Here is a 25465-nt window from a genome sequence, read left to right on the forward strand (position 1 = left end):
AAACTCCATATTTACAAATTTCATATTTACTTAGGAGTTCCTGAAAATTTCCCAAAGAGCTTAAAGCTAGAAACCAGAAAAAGCAGCTTAAATTAGTTTTATTCTGTTGACTCCACAATCTATGATCTCCATAATCGAATTATTCCAATATGTGCTTTTATTAATCAGCAGGATTTATTTATTGGAAATGCCACCATGTAAAAGTAACTAGGAGCCACTGGTAGAATTGAATGGGACAAATTTGGTCTAAATATAATACTTGACCAGATAAGATGGTGATAAGTGAAATGAACCCCAACATAGGGGCACAAGTGTTTTTTTTACATTTCTTGCTATTGTTTCTAACATATTTATAATGTTTCATGTGATTTTTGTTTCTTTGTATTCTGTGCCCCCCAAAAAAGCATAATACCTGTTTCCAATGTTTTTGATGTTGGTGCCCTCCATCTTGTATATACACTTCTCTAGTTTGGGGAGGGAAAGGGAAAAAACAGAATACTTAAATAGGAATACAGGTTGATCCATTGTAACAATGAGATGCACAAGACACTGTTGAAAAACAAACTTTACAATTTAGGCGGGGTTCGGGGTAGTGTATAGGGTAGTTTTGGAGCTAGGAGATTAGGGATGGTAGGGGACATATAAAGGAGGAAGTAACAATGCTTGATAGGAAATGTATGCTTTACCTTGCTCATGTAACTAACCCCTCTGTACAGTACTTTTACAATAAATATATAAAAATAAAAGAATAAATATACTTCAAAGGTAATCTGTGTGGTGGTTGGAGGCCAATGGTACAGAAAGACTTACAAGGATTGAATATAGGAAACAAATTACCTGAAAACTGAGATGATACTGAGTATAATCCTAAATGCTCAGGTGGCTGAATTCTGAGGATCTGTTTGAAGCCAACCCAGACAGAAAAGATGAGACTTTTATTTCCAATGAAGGTGCAAAAAAGATACTACTGGAGTTGTGGCTAAAGTGGTAGCCTTGAGTAAAACTGCTCTGGGACAATGCCCAGAGCATGAGATCAAACCCAAGACCAGCCCCCAGTCACTTATAAAAAAGGTTGTGTGTCTGTGTGGTGGCAGATCCCTTTACTAGTTTTATGATAGAGCAAGAATTTTAACAATGATTCATGGTCTCAATATTTAACTCTTTAGTAATTGTTCTCATAGTAATGTGTGCATGGGTGCTTTTTCTCTTCTATAACAGGTTTTGTTCAGTAACTGACTGAAAATCTGCCTTAATCAAACCCTTTTTAAAATCAAAATATCTTATTGAATACTGCTGAATAGGAAAGTCAATTATTATTGTTTGGAAGAAAAGAAAGCAAAACCAGATGGGAGAATTGTAGAAGTTAAATCTTGAAGTGCTTGACTGATATAAGCACTGCCCTTGTAAAGGTAGTCAAAACCTTACCAATGCTATTTTAGAGAAGTGCTAGGGGCTAGAGACATGGCACTAGTAGTAGAACACCAGGTGGGTAAAAGTTGGTTATTTTTCATATGGCCAGGTGTTCGGATTTGGTTGATTATTAAAGCTTTTGACTAGTTTGAAAGGGGTCAAAATTTTGATCCATCATGAAAGATGATCCCAAAGCTCAAATTCATGGGAGCCAGTGGTGGGCTGCCTATCCACTGTGCTTATTCAACTTGGACATGTGACAGGATGCCTTCTGCCAGAGTAAACTTTACCTTGCTGAGATGGTGTTTGTAGGATACCTTAATTGCTCCCGGTATTTCCAACACAGATCTTCTGTGCCATTCATGAGGGATCCTAGGAGCCCCTCATAGGAGACACATCCAGACGCCCTGTTGAGCCAACCTCCTGGATGGTCTAAACATGCCATCCTTGGTAGCTGATAATGGACCTAGGTATAAAGTTAATCGGCAACATCAGGAAAGTCACAAACAGGCACCCTCAGAAGCAAGCAACCTCAGGCATTGGCCTTGGTAGAAAAAAATGAAACTCTGTATCCTGTTTTGTTACTTGTGTCTTTGTAGGGATGGTGTATGAGAGAAGTGTGTTAGATTCAGGCTCTTAAAATCTTTCTGTCTAAGAGTCTTGATTTGCAAATTCATTTGTCCAGATAGGCAGAGTGAAAAGTTGGAGATGGAGTCATCTCTGAGAAAAATCTCTAATAATGGAGTCGAGAAAAGGGAGGAACAAGAAACACAGTCTGAAGGGCAAAAGAATTCTAAACTTAGGAAGCCCAAGAAAATTGGAGTTAAAAAGCTTCCCTCAGACATTTTTAATATTGTCTTCTTTTAGGGAGAATGTGGGGAAAGATATGAAAATATGTATTAAGGCTGATTTTTATTTTTGAGCTTAATTTTAATGTTCAGTTGGTAAACTATATCCTCTATATTCCTGTCTCTGTGTAAATACCCATAAACATGAAATATAAAGTGATTTTGATAAAAAATAAAAATGACTCAGAAGAAATGATAAATGTAAAAAAATCTTCACAGGGATGGTTAGGTGGTTCAGTGGTAGAGCGCTTGCCTTGCATGCATGAAGCCCTGGGTTCGATTCCTCAGCACCACATAAGCAGAAAAAAGCCGGAAGTGGCACTGTGGGTCAAGTGGTAGAGAGTTAGCCTTGAGCTGAAGAGCTGAGAGAGAGCGCCCAGGCCCAGAGTTCAGGCCCACTATCTGACCCCCCCCTCCCGAAAAAAAAAAAAAAAACAACAATCTTCACAGAAGCAAACTCTCAGAGATATTTCATGACTTTGACAAGGATAAAGTGGGTGAAGTTAGTATAAATATAAAGTATGACAATGCACAAAAACATAAAAAGATACTCATATATTTCATTATATAACCCAAAGCAGAAAACAAATGTTGTTTAGATGATTTTTTAAAACCCAGTCTCTCAGGTACTGGGAAGGTGGCTCAATGGTAGAGTGCCTGCATGCATGAGGCCTTGGGTTTGATTTCTCAGCAATATGAGGCCTTGGGTTTGATTTCTCAGCATCACATAAGCAGAAAAAGATGGAAGTGGTGCTGTAGCTCAAGTGGTATCACTAGCCTTGAGCTGAGGGACAGCACCTAAGCCCCAGACATTAAGCGCCATGACCAACAAAATAAAAATAAAAAACAAAACAAAACACAGTCTCTCACTTTTGTGGCCTCAACTCTGTAAGAACTCCTCTTCAGTCTAGGGCTAAAATTAAGGTGTGGACATTTATGAACACTCCTGAACTAGACTCTACTTGATCATTTTTTAAATACATATTTTGTTCTTAATTTTCCTCTTTATAAATTCACATGCACCTATAAAAAATGATGTGGCCATCCCAGTAACCTTCTCAAAGTACCTCCTAATGACAACTTACAAAAAGTTCTATTATATTACAACAAGGAAAAAATACTACAAATAAAGAAAACCAATAATTTAATATTAATGATTAATAAAATAATAAACAAAACAATTACCAGTGTTTTCAGTATGTGAAGTGTACTACAAATTAGATTTTATTATTGTCATATTTCTTTACATTTAACACTGGCTAAGATTATGATGTTCAACAAGAATTTTATAGGCTATGAGTAGTGTTTAAATCACCCACTAAGATTACCATTTATAGTTCATCTATATGGCTTGTAATATCATTTGTTCCTCACTAATATATAAAGTAAGGAAAGCCTACTGTTTTAACAGAAACTGTGTAGTTAACATAGTCAACTCTTTATTCTGCTCCTTTACACAAAGACTTTGCAACTTCTCATTAGTAAAGTTTCTATAAACACTGAAATGTACATACTTAGTAGTATTTATCTGCTACCATAAATCTTAAATACTTTATAGAAAAGTATTATGACCTGCCAAACAGCCCCAGTTTTGGCATATATAAGCAAATTCCCAAAATTAAATATATTTAAAACATTAAAACTTTTAACAAACCTTAACACTTGCTGCAGTGTTCATTATGACAGGTCCCTTGTATAGAATAATTGAATTCCTCCTCCTACACATCTCTTGAACAACAAATAACTGGAATTATTTTGTTTTTGACATGTCAATCTTGACTTTATTCTTAAATGTGTACTTATGTAAGAAGTACATGGTTCTAAAATTTCACAATTCTTTTAAACTTAGTTTTTGTTGAATTGTCTAGTTTAAGAAAATCATTTACAATTTATATTTAAAAAAGAGTTCTGTGCTCAATTCAGCATCACATACACTAACATTGGAATGGTACAGAGAAGATTAACATGGCCCCTGCACAAGGATAACAGGCAAATTCCTGAAGCATTCCATCACCCAATTTGTTAGGAAATGGAAAGATGAGTAAAAAAAATTATTAAGTGAAGTAAGCCAAGTCCAAAGAAACATTGGTCCCATGGTTTCTTTAAATTTCAATAACTAATATATGTCTGGGATAAGCAGAAAATGTCAAAAGTTATGTGTATATGACCAGATAAGGTTATGTTAACGGAAATGAACCCTAAGTTAGGGACACAAGTGTTTTTTTCTTGCTATTTTTTCTCATGTACTTATAACATACAGTGTGGGGGGTTTTTTTATTTCTTTATATGTTTCTCCCCCATGCTATAACACCTGTTTTCACTGTATTTGAAGTTGGTGCGCCTACATCTTTTATATACTCTCCTCTAATTTGCTGAGTGGAAGGAATAAAACAAAATGCTTAAATAGGGATACAGGTTGACCCATTGTAACAATGAGATGCACAAGAAACTATGTTGTAAAGTGAACTTTACAATTGAGGCGGGGAAAGGGAGGAGGTTAATGGACTTGTGGAGGTGGGAGGGAAGGGATGGTAGGGGAACAAAAAGGAGGAAGTAAAAATACTTGTTAGGAAATATACTCATTACCTTGCTCATGTAAGTGTTACCCCTATGTACAGTATTTTTACAATAAGAACGTATAAAAATGTTCTGAGATGGAAGAGTTTATTTCCTTTATTTTACTCATATAATATCGTTAGCAAAGAAATTCATGAAAAACTCCGTTATGAAGGCATTTTGAATAAATATGTGTGTGAATGCACGCATGTGTTCAAGCACTTGCATGTGTGTTGGCGTGCTCAGAGTTTGAAATGAGGGCTTCAAAGTCTTGTTAGGCCTTTTCTCTCTAGATTGGTGAGCTACTAAATGAGCTACATCTCCACTCTTGGCCCTTTGCTAGTTCATTAAAATTTTTGAAAAAGAATCTCATGAATTTCTTTTGCCCTGATTGGCTTCCAACTGTTAGCCACAGATCTCAGGCTAGTGAGTAGATATCTCGAGTAGTTAGGATTACAGGTGTGACAAACCAGCAAAGGCTTTCAGAATAACGTTAAAAGTAGAAGAAAATTTACTTCAGCAGGGCATTTATTAGCATCTCCAATTTTACAGCATTTTGGAGTGATTATTTATGATTTTAAAATTTTTGGATACTTATAAGACAGTAGGTGATGATATTTAAAATTTTAGTACTTTTTAAAAAGGATACTGGAATTGTGGGACAGAAGAAATTTTCCTCTCTTTGGACCTCAATGTATAAGCTCAGTTCTGTGCATGATAACCCAATGTCTCCAACAAAATCTGTGTTGAATACAAATGTGACATAAAACAATCACCATGGACAATATTTAGTATGTTATTATTTCTTGGACAATATGAATATTGAATTGAGAGTGTCATAGAATGGAGAGATTTTTATCTACCTTTTGTGTATTGCTGAAAGACTTTCTGAAACTTTGACTCATTTCCTTCCTCACTGTATGTGTCTTTAGGCCATGCACTTATTGCCTTTAATTACAATTTTTCCCAACACTAAAATGGTAATAACATTAGCATTAAAGCAAATGTTATCTTAACAATTAAGGGAATAAAACTTGTGAAATACTTAACATAAACATCTAGGAATGAGCTTTGAGTTTAGCCAGCAGTCTTTTTTAAATACTAAATAGAATGTGATAAGTAGTACAGAAACCATTACATGTAGTGAGCAACCAGAAGTAATATCTATTGATCATGCTCTGCTTCCAAGGAAGCCAGGTGGATAACTTCTCATGCTGTAAATCAAATTGGTTATCTTATGTCTTGATAGTGTAAAAATATCAGGGACAGGATGATGAAGGAATGTTGTAGACTGAGGTGAAATCCATATGAAAATGTGCAAAACTGATAAAACATAAAAATATCTGAGCAGTATATTGTGTTTTACAACATTTTAGTTACATCGCAAAGATAAAGAAGACATAGAAGAATAAATTCTTTTTTTGTTGTCCTATCATAGGTCCTTAGAAGGATGAACTCTTTCCTCATTCTTATACAGGCATCATCGGATGAGAGGAACTGTATTTTTTTTGTTTGCTTCCTTCCATTTATTCTTCAGTTTGAAATCTGAGCTACTTGAGACTGAAAGAAACCAAGGGAAATTAGAAAAACAGGTTTTGGAAAGAGCAATCAATGTAAAATAAATAAACTACAGCCTTGTAACAAGTCTAACTAAATTGAGTTATATAGTGTCAATTGTTAACAGAAAATGATTTAAGCAATACCATGTTTTTGAAAACTGAAAAATGTTGGGAGTTGCTACATTTTTTTTCTTTTCTACTACCTTGAATTAATTATTGATCTGGTTTAGCGAGATTAAAGATGAGATTAACCAGAAACCAGATTAAAAATGGACAAAAGTCTGAATAGACATGTTCTCCATAAAGCCCTGACAATTTCCTGTGGGTTTACAAAGTTGTGTTTAATACAACTTCTAAGCTGCCTTAATACTTTTTGAGCAGAAGTCATTAGAGAAATATAATTCAAAATTACTATGATACAACTTCATAAATATTATAACTCATCAAAAAAATCAATGGAACCAGTTATGGTGGTAAAGTCTTGTAATTCCAAGCATTTAGCAGGTTGGATTTAAGTCTAATGCCAGTATAGGGTACTGCAGATAATAAAAAACTGCCCTTTATTATCTTTGAATAAAAGGTAATAATTTTGGTGAGAGTGTGGAAAAAAGGAAATTTTCTACACTATTGGTCAAAAAACAGGTTAGTATCCTCGTTGTAGAAAGTGTATGCAAGTTTCTATAGAAATCCAAAGTTAAGTTGAACCATCAATCATGTGATTATTTCTCTCTGGGTAACTTTTAAATATATCTGTAGTTCATTTTTATTCACATTATTCACAAGAGCAGCCAAGATATAAGTTAATGTTCAGTGTTCAACTACAGACTAATAAAGCAACTATGATACATGCACAAATATCTTTTTCTGTTTCATTCTTAAAATAACAAGAGATTGCTCCCATTAGCCACAACTTACAATGACCTGAAAGACGTATTCAAAATGAAGAAAAATGTTGTGTTCTGATCTTTGTAAACACACACACACACACACACACACACTCATCAACACCAAATATTAAGACAGAATTTTTTTAAAACAAAGTAAAGCAAAGTGGAACTTCTGGGGCATTTAGTTGACAATGTAGAACATACTAGAAATACAATATGAGGTATAGAGTTGAAATGTACAATATGAGGATACAGGGGACAACACTGGCCTTACATAGGAATGAAGCTAAGTAAGTGGGAGTTGTTCTTCCTAGTAGGGGTTGCTCTTTTAGTTATTCTTCTTTCAGTAATGGATAAGATGAATGTAATACTTTCAATATACCTCCTTGTTTGCAGAAATGATAACAAACAATATAGCAATAATGTTGCATGCTCAACATAGAACAAACTGTCAAATTAAAATACATGAGATTATCCCTGATGTAACTAATTATTACAAATAAGGGAATCCATGGGAACTATGTTTCTTTAAGTCTGGCTTATTTCACTTAATATGATTTTTTCCAAGACTTTCCATTTCCTTACAAATGAGGTGATATCTTTCTTTCTGATGGAAGCATAGTATGTGTGTATGTGAGTGTGTGTGTCTCATTTTCTTGATACATTCATCTACTGAGGGGCATCAGAGTTGATTCCATATCTTAGCTATGGTAAATATTACTGCGATAACCATAATTGTGCTGATAGCTTTAGTGTGGCCTTGTTTGTGGTCATCAGGTTAAATGCCCAGAAGTGGGATTACTGGGTAATAGGGAGCATTATTGTGTACATCAAGGATAATCTTAGTAGATGAGTAGAATAGCTCAATAGCTATGTACATATGACCCTATAAGGTGATTCTAAGTGAAATGAACTCCAAGACATGTTCTTTGTTGTTGTTGTTCTTAATGTACTCCATGATTTCTTTTTATCCTTTTGTGGTTTCCCCACCTATGGTTTATCCCCTGTAGTCACTGTATTTGATTTTGATACCCTGTGTATTGTAAATATGTTGATCTATACTGGGGAAGGAAAAAAAAAACAAAATAGTGAGACAAAGGACAAAGGGGGAACCTATGCAACAGTGATACTCACAAAACAATAGGTTGGAAACGATCTTGAGAGGTGCGTTGGGAGGGAAGAGGGAGAAAAATGGGTGACGGGGTAAAAAGTTAGAAAAGAAATTAATTCATTACCTTAATTATGTAACTATAACCACTCTGTACACTACCTTGACAACAAAATTTAAATAAAAAATAAAATAAAATATATGAGAGCAGCAATACAGTTGGTGGGACTAGGGGAAATTCTGTACTATACAAAGCAAAGTAGAACAGCTGTGGAGAGCAGCAATTTGACTTCAATATAGGAAGTAATAAACTAGCATACAGATTTTCAGATCATGTCAGTCATTAAAAAGGGAAAACAAGATGCATAATCAGCAAACCATTAGAGATAAAATAGAAAACTAAACAATTGAGTTGAAGAGATGAATTGGATCAAGAATAAAAAATGACAGAATTAGAAAACAATAACAAGATGGTAAGTTTAAAAAACATTACCGTAATTATATTAAATGTTGTTTACATCACAATTTGTTAGAACTATAACTCAAATCACAGTTTGATAGTATATCATTTGAAAAATAGTTTACTTATAATTGATTACTTCATATTGAATGTTTAATATATAATTTTACTTTCTGCAGATGTAGAAAAGAAAAAATGAAACTAATTTTTAATAAATTAATGTAATAATTCAAAGTGTATCCTACACTTAGCACTCATCTTAATATGAAAAAATGAATTATTGCTCATGACTCTTGGTATTAGGTGGAAGGGTTCAGAATTGTAGTAAAATTCACACCACACAATACAGGAGGGTATGACTCCTCTAGGGCCAAGGAACTGGGGGATGAGAAACTGGTTTGGCTAGTACCTCAATGTTCTGTGGCATTATCCTTGACCTGGCTATATCCCCTTTGTGTAAGTTCACTTCTTAACCCAGTGCTGGCCACACACCGGCCACTTGTGCTGTGGAAGTGGCAGGAGTAGAAGTGAGATCTAGAATGACCAAAATCTGGATTTATGGCCTGATTGGGGTGTCTTTAAAAAAATCTTAGAGCTGAAACTCAGACTTTGGCACTGTCCCTGAGCTTCCTTGATTCAAGGCTAACACTCTAACACTTGAACCACAGCTCACCTTTCATCTATTTTAGTAGTTTAGTAGACAGAAGTGTCTCACATATTTTCCTGCTTGGGTTGGCTTCAAGTTGCCGCCCTAAGAGCTCAGCCACTTAAGTATCTAGGATTGATGGTATGAGCCACTCGCACCTGCTAAGGATGTGTGTGTTTGTGTGTGTGTGTGTGTGTGTGTGTGTGTTTACCAGGGCTTGAACTCAGAGCCTCAGTGGTATGCTTTAGCTTGTTTGCACAAGGTTGGTGCTGTACTACTTGAACTACAGTAGCTCTGCTACCCATCATTTTGGCGATTCATTGGAGATAAGAGTCTGCCCAGGCTAGCTTTGAATCTTGATTGATCCTCAGGTCTCAGTCTTGAGTAGTCAGGATTATAGGCATGAGCCACTGGCACCCAGCTGCAAGGCTGTGTTTTCATAATCTCTTGTGTTCTAACAGCTGTCTTGCCCTGGCCTAGATCTCTGACCTCCACATCAGCTCCCAGCAGCCCCTGACTGTGTGAAGAACATAAAGCTCAAACCTGATCCCATTTCTTTTTTCTCAGGGGAGAAGGTTATATTTCATCTGAAGCCAGGGTTAGGAGGGGTAGCTGTAGATGGGTGCTCAGCTGGAGAGAGGTAGTCTGTTTTAGCCCAGAAAGAAACTGGCCAGTTGGTAATGGCTCATGCTCTCATATTCCTAGTTCCTCAGGAGTCTGAGATATGAGGATTGCCATTCAGAGGCAGCCCAGCTAGAAAAGTCTATGAGAATCTCTTCTGCAAATAACCACGCAAAAGCTGGAAGAAAAACTGTGGCTTAACTGGAAGAGTGCTAGCCCTGAATGAAAAAAGTGAGGGACAGAGCCCAGGCCCTGAAATCAAGCCCTAGTCCCAAGATGCTTATGCACACACTCACAAAAAACACACACAGGAAGGTGGTTATGATGAGCTGAACTAGAACTGGAGGCAGTCATGAGGCATAGTCACAGTAAACTCTCAAGAGATACATCCATGTACAGGCCCACAGGACCATGGGAAGGACACTACTGATGCTTATTTGTAGTCGGCCCACGATTGCAGACCTTCATCTGCCCCCTAGCACTGGTGAGGAAAGCAGGCCTCTGAGCCCTGGGACTCCAGGGCCAGCGACTGCTACAAGCAACAACCAGCCAGCTGTGAATTCCTGAGCCTAAAATTCTTTCATAAGCCAAAACTCAACACCTGCCCAAGGTGTGCCTGACAAATTCACACTCTTGTGATGCCTGAATGAGTGGGCATTACCTGGTGTGATATCTTGCAGCTTCTGCCCTCCTGGCCCAGAACTGTGGTCTGAGATGTCAATTTACTGCTCAGATCCATATTACACCCATGACAGATGCCATTCTGATTATCTCCATGCCCCAAGGCTCATCCCTTCTCAGGTACTGTGGCTTGCTCTATAGGTAATGGTCTCCAAACAGGCTTCTCTCAAGACTTGTAGGACACCTAGACATTGGGAGACCCTCAGTAGCTGGAAAGTACTCTGCCTAGAGCAACAGAGGGCGGTCAAGCAGGCCAGGTGTTGGCCATGGGGCTTGAACTCTGGGCCTGGGCTCTGTCCCCAAGCTCTTTAACTTACCACTTGAGCTACAGAGCCACTTCCAGTTTTCTTGAGGTTCCTTGGAGATTAGAGTCTCCCGGAATCCTGCTTGGGCTGGCTTTGAACCATGGTCCTTATATCTCAGCCTCCTGAGGAGCTAGGAGGACAGGTGTGAGCCACCAGTGCCCAGCTGATCTAGCTTTTCACCCCCAATAGACTAGGAGCTCCTGAAAGCTTTTCTGTATTATATCTGTGCCAGTACACGGGCTTGAACTCAGGGCTTGGGCTCTGGTCTCTTAACATTTTCCCTCACGGTTAGCACTCTACCACTTGAGCCACAGCTCCATTTCTGGCTTTTGGTAGTTAATTAGCAAGAAGACTCTCACTAACTTTCCTCCCCTGAGCTGGCTTGACCCATGATCTCTATCTCATCTGTCTCCTGAGTAGCTAGGATTTACAGGGGTTGAGCCACTGGTGGCTCTGGGCTAGAAGCTTTTCTTAAGCAAGCTTTATTCCCTGTGTTTGCCTTGACTCCTCCATGCAAAGGAGGTCTGAGGGTCAAGAGTTGTGAAAAATAAGCTTCCAGCCACAGGAAATGGCTGGGGTACCTGGTAAAAAGCAAGCTAATCTTCCCCCTGGGCCCTATTCTGGGACCCGACCATGTACCCTACCTGTGACTCAAGTACAAACCTTCACCCAACCTTGAATGTCCTCCCAGACTTGTCTGAAGCCACAGAACCTTTATCCCACCCACACCATCTGCTCTACACACACCTCAGGACCTTTGCCCGTGTTGGACCTTCTGCCTGATGACCCTCTGTCCTGAATCCAAATCTTAGAACTCCTGTGGAATTTTGCACTGGTTATATCACCTCGTGGAGCAAGTCTTTTCTTCCATTCTCCCTTTTTTTTTTTAATATTGAGTTGCTAGAGATGACACTTTTGCAGGTTGACTGGCAAATGTTCTATCTTGGTGTGTGTGTGTGTGTGAGTGTGTGTGTGTCTGCATGGGTGTACCAGTCCTGGGGTTTGAATTCATGGCCTGGATGCTATCCTATCCTTGAGCTTTCGTGCTCAATGCTAGCACTCTACTACTTGGGCCACAGCTCTACTTCTGGTTTTTGGATGTTTAATTGGAGAAAAGTGTCTCATATAGGCTTTCTTGCTTGCAATTGGGATCCTCATATCTCAGCCTCCTGAGTAGCTTACAGGGGGGAGCCATCAGCACCTGCCATCTACCCTACCTCTTACCTATAACCTCGGTCTTCCTCTGAGTCCTAGAAGAATATGTCTCACCAGGCTCACTTTTTTTTGCCAGTCTTTGGGCATGAACTCAGGTTCTGGACATGTTTCTGAGCTTCTTTTGCTCAAGGCTAGCACTCTATCACTTAAGCCACAGTCCCACTTTTGGCTTTTTCTGTTTGTGTGCTACTGAGCAATCAAACCCAGGGCTTAGTGCACGCTAGGTAAGCACTCTACCACTAAGCCACAATCACAGATCAAGACTCACTTCTAACAGGAATTATGAGGGTGAGATTGGCATACCCCTTTCGGCATAGATATTGCTGACTATTTCATGTCTTTGCCCTGATTTGGGACCAGCCTGTGACTCAGCAATGAGGAATGATAAATGAATGATATCCACCATGCCCCAGAGGTCTAGTCTCACATTCTACAGAAAGATAGAGAATATGGAGCCAGAAACTTTGTCAACTCCTACAGTATAGGTACTGTGGTCTCCCTGGAGGAAGTGGCTTGCTGCTAGGTGTCCCATCGGGCTTCAGTTATTAAATGGTAGAAAAGGATACTATGTTCAAGCTGCCAGCTCAGACTTAGTACAATGCAAGTCTTGTCCCAGCTTCCCCAGGTTGGACGGCTGGGCATGGGCAACCTGCTGAATGCCCATCATCCATCCATCATCCATCCATACACAGAGACATGGAGTTATTGCCACTTTTTTTTGGGGGGGGTGGACAGTTCCGGGTTTGTACTATGAGACTAGACCCTGTCCGTGAGCTCCTTTGCTCAAAGGTAGTGCTCAGCCCTTGAGCCACAGCCCAGTTCATGTTTGTTTGTTTTTTTCCTGTGATCTCTTAGAAATAAGAATGTCTTGGACTTTCCTGTCCCGGTTGAATTCAAATTGGCATTCTCTATATCTCAGCCTCCTGATGAGTTAGGGTTACAGGCAGGAGCCCCTGGATCCTGGGTTTCTTTTCTTCTTGTTCTTTTTTGTAATCATAACAATCTGAAATCTTGACGCTGTCATTCCAATGGTTTGCGTTATAAGTAAACTACCCAAGCCTATAGTTCGAATACCAAGACTGCCACCCACAAATTGAAGGTGATCCTGACAAACTCATTCCTATTAAGGTGAATGCTAATGGAATGTTATAAAAGTAATAATTAAATTTGCAATTAATTCATGATTCTATTTTAGAATGCCACATAAAAATTATTGGATTTATATCTTCCATTCTAGCACCATGGTATGATTCCCCTAATGGAAGGATATTGACTAATTTTTAATCAAGGCTTATAAGTATTCAAACGTGATACTTCATTAAATGGAAGCATAATTTGCTAACTAATAATTGGTTTTATATATATTATCTAATATCCTCAAATTCCCTCTCTCTCTTCATATATATATATATGTATGTATGTATATATCTACACACCAATTTATCTATCTATCTATATTGTGTACTCCTGTGGCTTGATCACAGGTCCTCAGAACTTTCTGGCAGCTCAGTTTGCTAGAGGCTGGTGTGCTAAGACTGTGACCCCATTTATGGCCATTGTAGGACATAAGTTGAAATCCCAGCATGTCCAAAAATTTATTCGTGTAGTAAGAAGCCAATTTTGACACTTTTTTTTTCCTTTTCTGTGAAAGTCCTGGGTCTCAGTATGATGTATAATCCATATGCAAATATATCCTATGTGATATGATGTAATAAAAGAACTGTTATATGTGTAATAATACTAAATAAATAAGGGTAATAAACATAATATGCAATAAACCCATGTATGTAAATAGATCTCATATATTAATATTACTTTTTCCAGTGCTGGTGCTTCATTTCAGGCCCTGGGAACTGGTCTGAATTTCTTGTCTTCAAGGATGGTGGGCCTTTCCCCTTCATCCACAGTGCCACAAAGTTATCCAGACCCTGAGTTCAAATACAAGGCCTGCCAGAAAAATAGTGCAAATTCCAAACCATGGAATTACTATTATTATTATTATTATTAGCCGAGCACAGGGCTTGCTCTCAGGTCTTGATACCTCTGCCACAGCCAACTCTTGTATCCTAGGACCTAAGTTCAAATTTTGGGGCTGGCAAAAAAAAAAGAAGCATAAAACTGACAAGTTCAAGAAGATGGTTTTACTTTAGTTTCCTTTGTATTGTGACCATCCTGGATGTAAATGACAATGCAAAGAAAGAGTACATGACCTTGTATTGCTGATGTTTGGTGGACTATTAAGGAAGCCAAAGCTGAAACTGGCAACTTAGGTGTAGAGGTCGAATCCTGGGATTGCCACTAATGAATGGCAGAGATTCTAAGAAACCAAATTCTCAAGTACATCCATACAAATAGAATGTTATAAAAGTAACAACTAAATAAGTAGTTAGTGTTTGATTATATTATAAAATTATACACAACATTTATACAACCATGACTAATTTTCAGTTAATACTTTATTATGTATGCAATCATGATACTTAAAAAGGGAAGGCGTAATTTCATTGCCAATAATCGGTAGCAATATCATGTATATCATGTATGAATTTTCATAGTATACAGACATCTCTCTCTTGTTTCATGCATCTATCTGTCTGTCTGTTTGTCTGTCTATCTATCTATCTATCTATCTATCTATCTATCTATCTATCTATCTATCTATCTATCTATCTATCTATCTATCTACCTATCTATCTATCTACCAATCTACACATTTATCTGTTTATACACTTGTTACTACTGGGACTCAGTATTAGAGTGCTCGCCTAATACGTATAAAGCCCTGGGTTTGATTCCTCATTGCCACATGCACAGAAAAATCCAGAAGTCATGCTGTTGCTCAACCAGCTGAGCACTAGCTTTGATCATAAAAGCTTAGGGACTGTGTCTAGACTCTTACTCAAGATCCAGGAATGGCACCAAAAAAGATAGAATGTTCTGACTGCAACTATATAAGGATAGGACTGCAAATACTTCATCACAGAGCAAGCCGGGAATCTAGTGCTGACAGCTGCCATCTAACCTGACTTAGCCAGAGGTAAACTGCTGCAACTCAGATCCACAGAACCAGATGCTGCTGGCTCACTCACCCCATCATCCAAGATCCTGGGGGACTGAGATCTGACACTGGTGGGTTTAAAACCCAGCGCTGGCAAGAAATCTGTGAAACTCTGAGCTGTGGCTCAAAGTGGTAGAGTTCTAGCTTTGATCAAAAGGTCTTAGGACAGTATCCCCGACCTTTCAGTGCAATCCCCATGGCTGACTCTACCTACCCAATAAATCCCACCCCTCTAAATCATTAGATGTGAACTTTGTGTAGTTTGTGATGTGTTTATGAAAGAATGGTGATACTAATGGAAGCACCCTAATTCTAATGACAGCGTGTGGGATACAGCTATGTGATGAGTCCTTCATGAGGTGTTGTGTGCTAAGTCCTTCACGGGGTACATTCTTTCATCTGGTCCTTGTAAGAGCTCCACAAGTCAGATGATTGTGCAGATGAGAAACTTGGGGCTCAGATATCCCCATGTCAGGGCCAAAAGGATGTATGTACCTAACTCTATTGAGTTGTCTCCTGCAGACAATTGTTTTGGTTTATTTTTCTCAGTCGTGGACCTTGAACTCAGGGCCTAGCCACTGACCCTTCCCTGTTGGGCTCATGGCTAGCATCTTACCATGTGGAACCAAGGACCCCTTACAAAGGAGTGTAACAGTCTAGGTGTCTGTAGCTGAGGTGTGTCATCCTGTCTACTCAGCAAGCTGAGATGTAACAATCTCAGTTCCAAATTATCCCAGACACAAAGGTTCCCATGAGACTATTATCTCCTATTCACTACTTAGAAACTTGAAGTGGAAACTGGGTTCCGGCGACTCACGCCTGTCATCCTGGCTACTCAAGAGCCTGAGAGCTGAGGATCACAGCCTGAAGCCAGGGTGGGCAGCAAAATCCTTGAGAGGCTTCTCTCCAGTTACCTACCAAAAGTCTGCAGGTGTGCTGTAGCTCAAGTGGTAGAGTGCTTGGCTTTAGCTGAAGAGTTCAAGGACAGCACCCAGGACTAGATTTCAACTCCTCCAATTTCCAAGAAAAGAAAGAAAAAAACCTGAAGTGGACTGCTGGGAATGTGTCTGAGGAGTAGAGTGCTTTGCATGTATGAATCCCTGGGTTGGATTCCTTAGTACCACATCACTAGAAAAAAGCCTGAAGTAGCTCTGTGGCTCAAGTGATAGAGTGCTATCTTTGAACAGGAGAAACTCAGATACAGTGCTCAGGTCCTGAGTTCAAGCTCCAGGACAAGTGTATGCACACACATACATGAACACACACACACACACACACACACACACACACACACACACACACCACAGATACCAGAAATGAAGCTGTGACACCAAATGGTAAAGCACTGAGCTTCTGTTCTCATCTCATGGTCAGCACCCAGGCCCTTTGTTCAACCCCAAACCTAGCCACCCAGGACCCAACTAGGAGAGGTCAAAGGTTTCAAAACCTGATGAGCTTCACCAGCCCTAAATGACAGGAAGCATTGTTCTATTACCCATGTGCTTAGATTTTGCAAACTTCCAGAAACCTAGTAAGGCACCATTGCAGATAATGAATCATTTTATTAGGTTCAGATCCCTTACTGTCTGACAGAAGGACCATTGAATTAATTGTAGCAGTTTATTTCAACACTGAAACATAGTCTAAAAAAGACAGGATGAGTGCAGAGAACTTGGCCTTCCACAGAAGGTGGCACAAATGAAGGCTTCCTGTCAAAACAGAGCACTGGGGAGAGAGATAGATTGGGGTACAAAGAGGTCTTTTTCTCTTGGCCTTCAAAGCCTGCCCACACTCATCCTCACTAATTGCCCCGGATGAATTGTTTGTTACACAGCTGTACAGGAGTCAAGCTTTTTTTTCTGCCTGTTCCAACAATGAGACAGAGTTTCTCCAGCAGCCTGGGGTGAGGAGAAAACCTCAGGCTACCCTGGGAACAGTGAGGGAAGCCCCGGAACATGCACTGTCTTGAAAAGACTGTCTGTGCTATGAAATCATTCTATTCAAAGCAAATTTCTTAGTTGGGTGCCTTTCATTATAGGGACTCTGGACCTTCACCGATAGAAATGCATGATACATGCCTGGGGAGACATGGAGTTACTTGTTTTTTGTTTGTTTGTTTGTTTGGCATGTCTGGGGGCTGTATCATGAGCCCAGGCACTGTCCCTGAGCTTCTTTTGCTCAAGGGTAGCACTCTTTCTTTGAGCCACAGCCCCATTCATGGCAATTTTTTATTCCTGTGATCCCTCAGAAATAAGAGTGCTGTGGACAAGCTGAATTCAAACAGGCATTCTCTACCTCTCAGACTCCTGAAGAGCGAGGATTACAGGCAGGAACCTCTGACACCTGCCTTTCTTTTCTTCTTGTTCTTTTTTTTTCATTGTGATGAACTGAAATCTTCACAGTGTCATTCTAATGGTTTGCATTTAGAAGTAAACTACCCAGGCCTAGAGCTGACTGCCAGGACTGCCACCTACAAATGGAAGGAGATCTGGAGAAAATCTTTCCTATTCATGTGAATGCTTAAAGGAATGTTATAAAAGTAACAATTAAATTTGCAGCTGGTTCATGATTTTCTTATAGAATGCCACACAAAAAGTAGTGGATTATGTCTTCCATTCTAGCACCATGGTATGATTCTCCCAATTAAAGAATACTGACTACTTTTACATTAATACTTTAATAAGTATTCAACCATAATACTTCATTAAATGGAGGCATAATTTATTAATAATTCATAATATATATATAATTTAATATCTTCACATTCTCTCTCTCCTATATATTGCAAACTATACATCTATCTATCTATATCTATATTTATATCTATCTATATCTATCAATCACTACTATGGCTTGTTCCCAGGTCCTCAGAACTGACTGGCACCTCAGTTTGCCAAAGCCTTTTTTTCTACAACTGACCCTTTCATGAATTGGGCATTGTGGGCTGTAAATTCAAATCCCAGCATGGCGAAAATTTTATATGTGGAGTTAGAAGCCAATTTTGAGACATGTTTTTTTTTCCTTTTCTGTGAAAGTCCTGCTCTCAGTAAGATTTATAATCCATATGCAAATAGATCAATGTGATAAGATGTAATAAATGAAATAGATGCTATATATATACTAATACTAAATAAAAAAATAAGGGTAATAAATGTCATAAGGATTAAACCCATGTATGTAAATAGATCTCATATATGGATATTATTTTTTTCAGTGCTGGGGCTTGTATTTGGGCCCTAGGAACTAGGCTGAAAATCTTGTCTTCAACGATTGTGAACTTCCTCTCCCCCACAGTGCCACAGAGTTACCCAAACCCTGAGTTCAAATCCCAGGCCTGCCAGAAAAGTGGTGAAAATTCCAAGCCAAGGCCTTAATTTTATTTTGGCCGTGCCTGGGGCTTGAACTCAGCTCATGGCAACTCTGTCTCAGCTTCGATCATCCTAGGCTGGTGTGAAGCTTCAGGACCCACAGCCCATCCTGAGATCCTAGGACCCAAGTTCAAACCTTGGGACTGGCAAAAAAAAAAAAAAGGAGCAGTGCTGGGAAGGTGGCTCAGTAATAGACGGCTTGCCTTGCATACATAAGGCCCTGGGTTCGATTCTTCAGCACCACATAAGCAGAAAAAATGGAAGTAGTGCTATGGCTCAAGTGGTAGAGCAATAGCCTTGAGTTGAAGAGTTGAGGGACAGCACCCAGACCCATAGTTCTGGACCCAAAACTGAAAAAAAAAAAAGAAAAAGAGAGGGAAATAAAGGAGAAGCATAAAACTGGGAAGTCCCAGAAGGCAGTTTTACGTTGTTTTTCCTTTGCATTGCAACAATCCTCTAAATGACAGGGCACAGAAAGTGTACTTGACCTTGCACTGCTGAAGTTTAGTGGACTCTCAGGGAAGGCATAGCCAAAATCAGCAACCTAGGCCCCGTGTGCGAATCCCAGGACTGCCACCTATGAATGGCAGTAGAGTCTAAGAAACGCATTCTCATATATATCCATGTGAATGGAATGTTACAAAGTAACAATTATATTAGTAGTTAGTGTATGATTATATTATAAAATTATTATAATAATTACAATAATTATAGTACATTGACTAATTTTCAGTTAATACTTTGTTATGTATTCAACCATAATACTTAAAAAAAGGAAGGAATAATTTATCGATAATTGGTAGTAATATAGTATATATAATTAACTAATATACAGACATTTCTGTCTCGTTTTATATATACATACTTACATATATATATATTTCTATATGTGTATATATATGTATATATATATATATATATATATGTGTGTGTGTGTGTGTGTGTGTGTGTGTGTGTGTGTGTGTGTGTGTGTGTAACAATCTACATATCTATTTCTACACTTGTCATTCCTGGGGCTCAGTTGTAGAGTGCTCGCCTAGTATGTATGAAGCCCTGGGTTCGATTCCACACTATCATATGCACAGAATATGCTGGACGTACTGCTGTCACTCAAGCAGTAGTGCACTGGTGTTGAGCATGAAAGCTTAAGGACTGTGTCTAGACCCTTACTCAAGTCCCAGGACTGGCACCAAAAACAAATTAGAATGTTCTGACTGCAAGTATAGAAAGTCAGGATTTCAAATACCTCATCACAGAGCAAGCTGGGGGTCTGAAGCTGATGGCTGCTATCTAACCTGACTTAGCCAGAGGTCAACCATAGAACCAGATGCTGCTGGCTCACCCCTTGCTGCGCGGGAGATGAGATCAGACACTGGTAGGTTGAAAACTCAGCCCTGGCAGGAAGTCTGGGAGACTCTGAGCTGTGCCTCAAAGTGGTAGAGCTCTAGCCTTGAGGAAAATATCTTAGGACAGTACCTCCAACCTATGAGTGCAATCCCCGAGGCTGATGACCGTCCCCACAAAAACACCCCTCTAAACCGTTAGATGTAAACTTGTGTGGTTTGTGATGTGTATCTGAAAGACTGTTAATACTGATTAAAGTACCCTAAATCTAATGACAGTTTATGGGATACAGCTAGGTGATGAGTCCTTCCTGAGGTGCTGGGTGCTGAGTCCTTCATGGGGTGCTGGGTCATTCATGGGGTACTGTGTGCTGAGTCCTTCACAGGGTGCTATGTGCTGAGTCCTTCATGAGTTGTTTACTTTCATCTGGTCCTTATAAGAGCTATACAAGTAAGATGATTGTGCAGATGAGAAAGTTGAGGCTCACATATGTCCCCAAGGCAGGGCCAAATTTATGTATATACTGATCTCTAGTGACTTGTCTCCTGTAGGCAATTGTTTTGGTTTAGTTTTCTCCATCATGAACTTTGAACTCAGAGCCTAGGTGCTGAATTTATTCTTGGGCTCATGGCTAACATTCTATAATGCGGAGCCAAGAACCCCCTTGAAGCAAATTGTCATGGCTTAGGTGTCTTTAGCTGAGGTCTATCATCCTGCCTGCTCAGGAAGTTGAAAGTCTCGTTTCAAAGCTATCTCAGATCATGGTGCAAAGCCAGCTTGGGCAGGAAATTCCTTGAGATGGTTATCTCCAATAAACCACCAGAAAGCCTGAAGGGACACTGTAGCTCAGGTGGAAGAGCACTAGACTTGAGCTGAAAAGATCATAGACAGCACCCAGACCCAGACTTCAACTCCTCCAACTTACAAGAAAAGAAAGAAAGAAACCTGAAATGGAGTGCAGGGAATTTTTCTTAGGGTTAGAATGCTTTGCATGTGTGAAACCCTGGGATTGAATCATCAGTACCACATCCATAGAAATGTTCCACATCCCTGAAGTGGCACTGTGGCTCAAGTGGTAGAGTGCTTTCCTTGTACAGGAGAAACTGAGGTACAGTGATAAGGTCCTGAATTCAAGCACCAGGACTGGTGTATACACGTGTGCATTAGTGCGCACGTGCACGTGCAAGCACAGACACACACACACACACACACACACACACACACACACACACACACACATAGGCACCGTTGCCAATAATGAATTATTTCATTAGGTTCAGCTCCCTAATTGTCTTCCAGAAGGACTCTTGAATTAATGTAGTAGTTTGTTTCAAAACAGAAACATAGTCTTACAAAGACAGGATGAGTGTAGGGAACTTGGCCTGCCACGGGAGGTGGCACAAATGAAGGCTTCCTGTCAAAAGAGAGCACTGGGAAGAGAGACAGCTTGGGGTACAAAGAGGCCTTTTTCTCCTGATCTTCAGAGCATGCCCACATTCATCCTCACTAAATGGTCCAGATGAATTGCTTGTTACACAGCTCTATAGGAGTGAGGCTTTTTGTCTGCCTGTTCTAAAAATGAGGCAGACTTCCTCCAGCAGCCTGAGGTATGAAGAACCCCTCATGCTACCCTGGGAACAGTGAGGGTAATCCCGGAACATGCACTGTCTTGAAAGCACTCTCTATGCTATGAAATCATTCTATTCAAAGCAAATTTCCTAGCTGGGTAGCTTTCTTCATAAAAACTCTTGATGTTCACTGATACAAATACATGCATACATACACAGACACATGGAATTAATGGCTCTTTTTTGTGGCAGGTTCTGAGGCTTGAACTGTGAGCTTAGACATTTTCCCTAAGCTCCTTTTGCTCAACGAACCATTTTATTTTGTCTTAAACCATGATTACCATAGGCTGGGGTGCAGCTTTTACACCCACAAATGATCTAGGGATCCTAGGACCAGAGTTCAACTCTCAGCACTGGCAAAAGTACATCCAACCAACAAAAATGGAGGAGGAGAAAAACAGGAAGTTTTACACAATAGTTTTACCTTTGTTTCCTTTGTACTGTGACCCTCCTGGGTCTCAATGACTCAGCTTGAAAATTTACGTGAGCTTGCATGGATGAAGGCTGGGGCCTCTCAGTGAAGCCTGAGTCTAACCCAGACACCTAAGCCCTGAGTTCGATCCTAGCACTGCCACCTATACACGGCTGAAGATCCTAGGAAACTTGTTCCTATGTATAGGAACACTAACAGAATGTTTGAAATGTACTAACTGAATGACTAATTAGATAGTCATTCTAGTATAAGGTTGTATGCAATAAATATAGGTCATTGATTAATTCTTTATTAAGTGTTCTACCGTGATTAATTAATGGAGGCATAATTTTAGACCAAATAATTGGTAGTAATGGAATATATAAATATAAGCTATAGACATAACTCTTTATATAGGGTTACACACTAGAATCTAGGTAAAAGTCTATCTGTCTCTCTCTTTTTATATTTATAGATGTATATACATATGTAAATACACACACATGCGCGCGCACACACACACACACACACACACTGCAATCTAAACATCTATCTGTTTACATATTGGCCATTCCTAGGGCTTGATCTCAGGTCCTCAAATTTGCCTACCAACTTCACTTGCATCAAACTGGTATGCTAACATTTAACCATTCCTGAAGTGGGTCTGCTAGGCCCTGAAATCAAGTCACAGAACTGCCAAAAACTTAATACTGGTGGAAAAGCCAATTGTCACACTTGTTTTCCTTTTTGGTGAAAGCCCTGGGTCTCAGGAATGATGTAGAATACATAGGCAAATCTATGTCTTATGTAAAAAGATGCAAAAAATGGTATATGTGTAATCATACTCATTAAAATACATAAGAAATAAATAAAAAACAAATAAAATGAATAAGTACACTAATCACAATATGCAGTAAATGTGTATGTAAATATAAATCATGTATTAAAATGTATATGCATATTATTCTTTAGAGTATTAGGACTCGAATTCAGGCCCTAGGAACAGGCCTGACTTTTGTCTTCCAGCAAGGTGAACTTCCCCATCCCCCACAGTGCTGCATATTTACCCAGAGCCTGAGTTCAAATCCCAGGTCTGGCAGATAAAAATGCATGAATTCCAAAACAAGTAGCCTCATAATATTTTAAATATTTTTAATGTATCAATGTATGTACTTATTTATTTCTTTTTATTTTGTTAAGCACAGGGCTTGAACTCAGGTCGTGGAAATTCTGCCTCAGCTTTGATCACTCTAGGCTGGTGTGCAGCCACTGGACCCACAGCTGAACCTGGGTTCTTTGGCCCCAAAGGCTGACAGGGGAAAAAAAAAAATAATGCGACACAGAAAAAAAAAAATACCTGGCAACTTGCAGATAGCTGCCAGTTTTGCATTTGTTTGGTTTGCAAGGTGACCATCCTGTGTCTGAATGACACGGCTGAAAAAGGTTGATAATCTGGCATTGCTGAAGGCTGGCAGGCTACCAGGAAAGCCATAGGCCAACATGGTAACATATGTCCTGTGTTAGAAGCCTCTTCCTGTCCCCTACAAATGGAGGGAAATCCTAAGAGTCTCATTCCTATTCATAGGAAAATTATGAATGGCAAGGTGGAATTGGTTGTTTCTGAATACTACTATACAATTAGACAAAGTGAGTTTAGGCGGACAATGTATTTTAATGAGTATTTTTTGACACATTCAAAGAATACTATTAATTACATGGACGCAATAGTTTCCAAACAGCAGTTGAATTAATTAATATTTCATTAAGGATGAAAACAATAATATTAATTACATGGAGGCATAATAAATACCCAAGAATTGGTAGAAATGTAGTGTATATAACTGAAGAATATATAGACATCTCTGGTACTCTATAAATATCTGTATTTATTTGAATCTTCATGTCAATCTGTTCATATTTTGTCAATGCCTGGGGTTAGATCTCAGGTGCTGGAGATGCTTGTCCGCTCCATATGCCCCAGGCTGGTGTGTTGACACTCACCTATTCATGAATTGGGTCTTGTAGGCCGTGAATTCAGTTGCCAGCACTCACAAAAATTGAATCGTTGATTAAGAAGTCCATGGTGATTCACTTTTTCCTTTTCTGTGAAAGTCCTGGGTGTCAGGTGTGAAGTTTCATATATAGGCAAATCTATACCCTATGTAATAAATGTAATAAAAATTTCATGTTTAATAACAGTTAATAAAATAAATGATAAATAAATGAATTAAACAAAAATAAAATGAATAGCTATATTAAGCTCGATATGGGGTCAACATCTGGGGCTCGATCTCAGGGCCTAGGAAAGCCTGGCAGCTGAATTGGCTAGAGGCTGCTGTGCTAACAGTCACTCATTCATGAATTGAACCTTCTAGGCCCTGAGTTTAGATCCCAGTACTGCCAAAAATGTAATTGTGGAGTGAGAAGCCAAGCGTGACACATGTTTTCTTTTTCTTTGAAAGTACTCGGTGACAGGTAGGATGTATAATTCAGATGCAAATCTATAAGCTATGTAATAGGATGTCATAAATGTAAAAAATGTCATAAGTGGAAGAATTGTCACTACAATAAATGAAAAAAAGATTGAATTAATAGTGAATCATTCTAGGATAAAAGAGACACAATAATTATAGGACATAGATTAAGTTTAATATTTTATTAAGCATTAACAGAATAAAAATTGCATGGAAACCTAAATACCTAATAATTGGTAAAAAGAGATGATACATATTAATAATATATAGACATCTGTCTCATTTTATAAAATATGTGATTATATATATGGGTGTATGTACATATGTGATAAATACTAATAGGATATTTAATTAATGTTTTATTAATTGTTTACTGGGACACATCATTAAATGGAGACATAGTGTAATACCTAATAATTGGTAGTAATATCTATAAAATAATAATATACAGAAATCTTTTTGTTTATATAATATTTATAAACAGTAATCTCTATCTATGCCTCATTCACTCCTGGGGCCTGGTGGTTGAGTGCTCGCCTAGTAAGCACAAAACCCTGGGTTCGATTCCTCAGTGTGACATAAACAGAAAACCCAGAAGTTCTGCTATCTTTCAATCAATTGAGTGCTGGCCTGGAGCACAAATGCTTAGGGACAGTGTCAAAGCCCTTACTCAAGCTCCTGGACTAAGGCCACAAAAAGGTAGAATGTTCAAATGTAACTAGAGAAGGACAGGACTTCCACTACCTCATCACAGAGAAAGCTAGTAGTCTGGTGCTGACAGCTGCCACCTAACCAGACTTGGCCAGATGTAAACTGCTGCAACCCAGCTCAATGGGTTACCCCTGTCATCCTGGTTTACCTTGGCTTACCACCAACATCCTGGCT

General features: G+C 39.0%; 1 pseudogene; it reads left to right on the top strand.

Annotated features, from left to right (window-relative positions):
• Positions 1-4168: 4168 nt before the first annotated feature.
• Positions 4169-4281, top strand: LOC122121919 (annotated as a pseudogene).
• The last annotated feature ends 21184 nt before the right edge of the window (positions 4282-25465 follow it).

The sequence above is a fragment of the Dipodomys spectabilis genome, unplaced genomic scaffold, assembly GCF_019054845.1.
Source record: "Dipodomys spectabilis isolate Male_0828 unplaced genomic scaffold, ASM1905484v1 ptg000198l, whole genome shotgun sequence".
NCBI lineage: Eukaryota > Metazoa > Chordata > Mammalia > Rodentia > Heteromyidae > Dipodomys > Dipodomys spectabilis.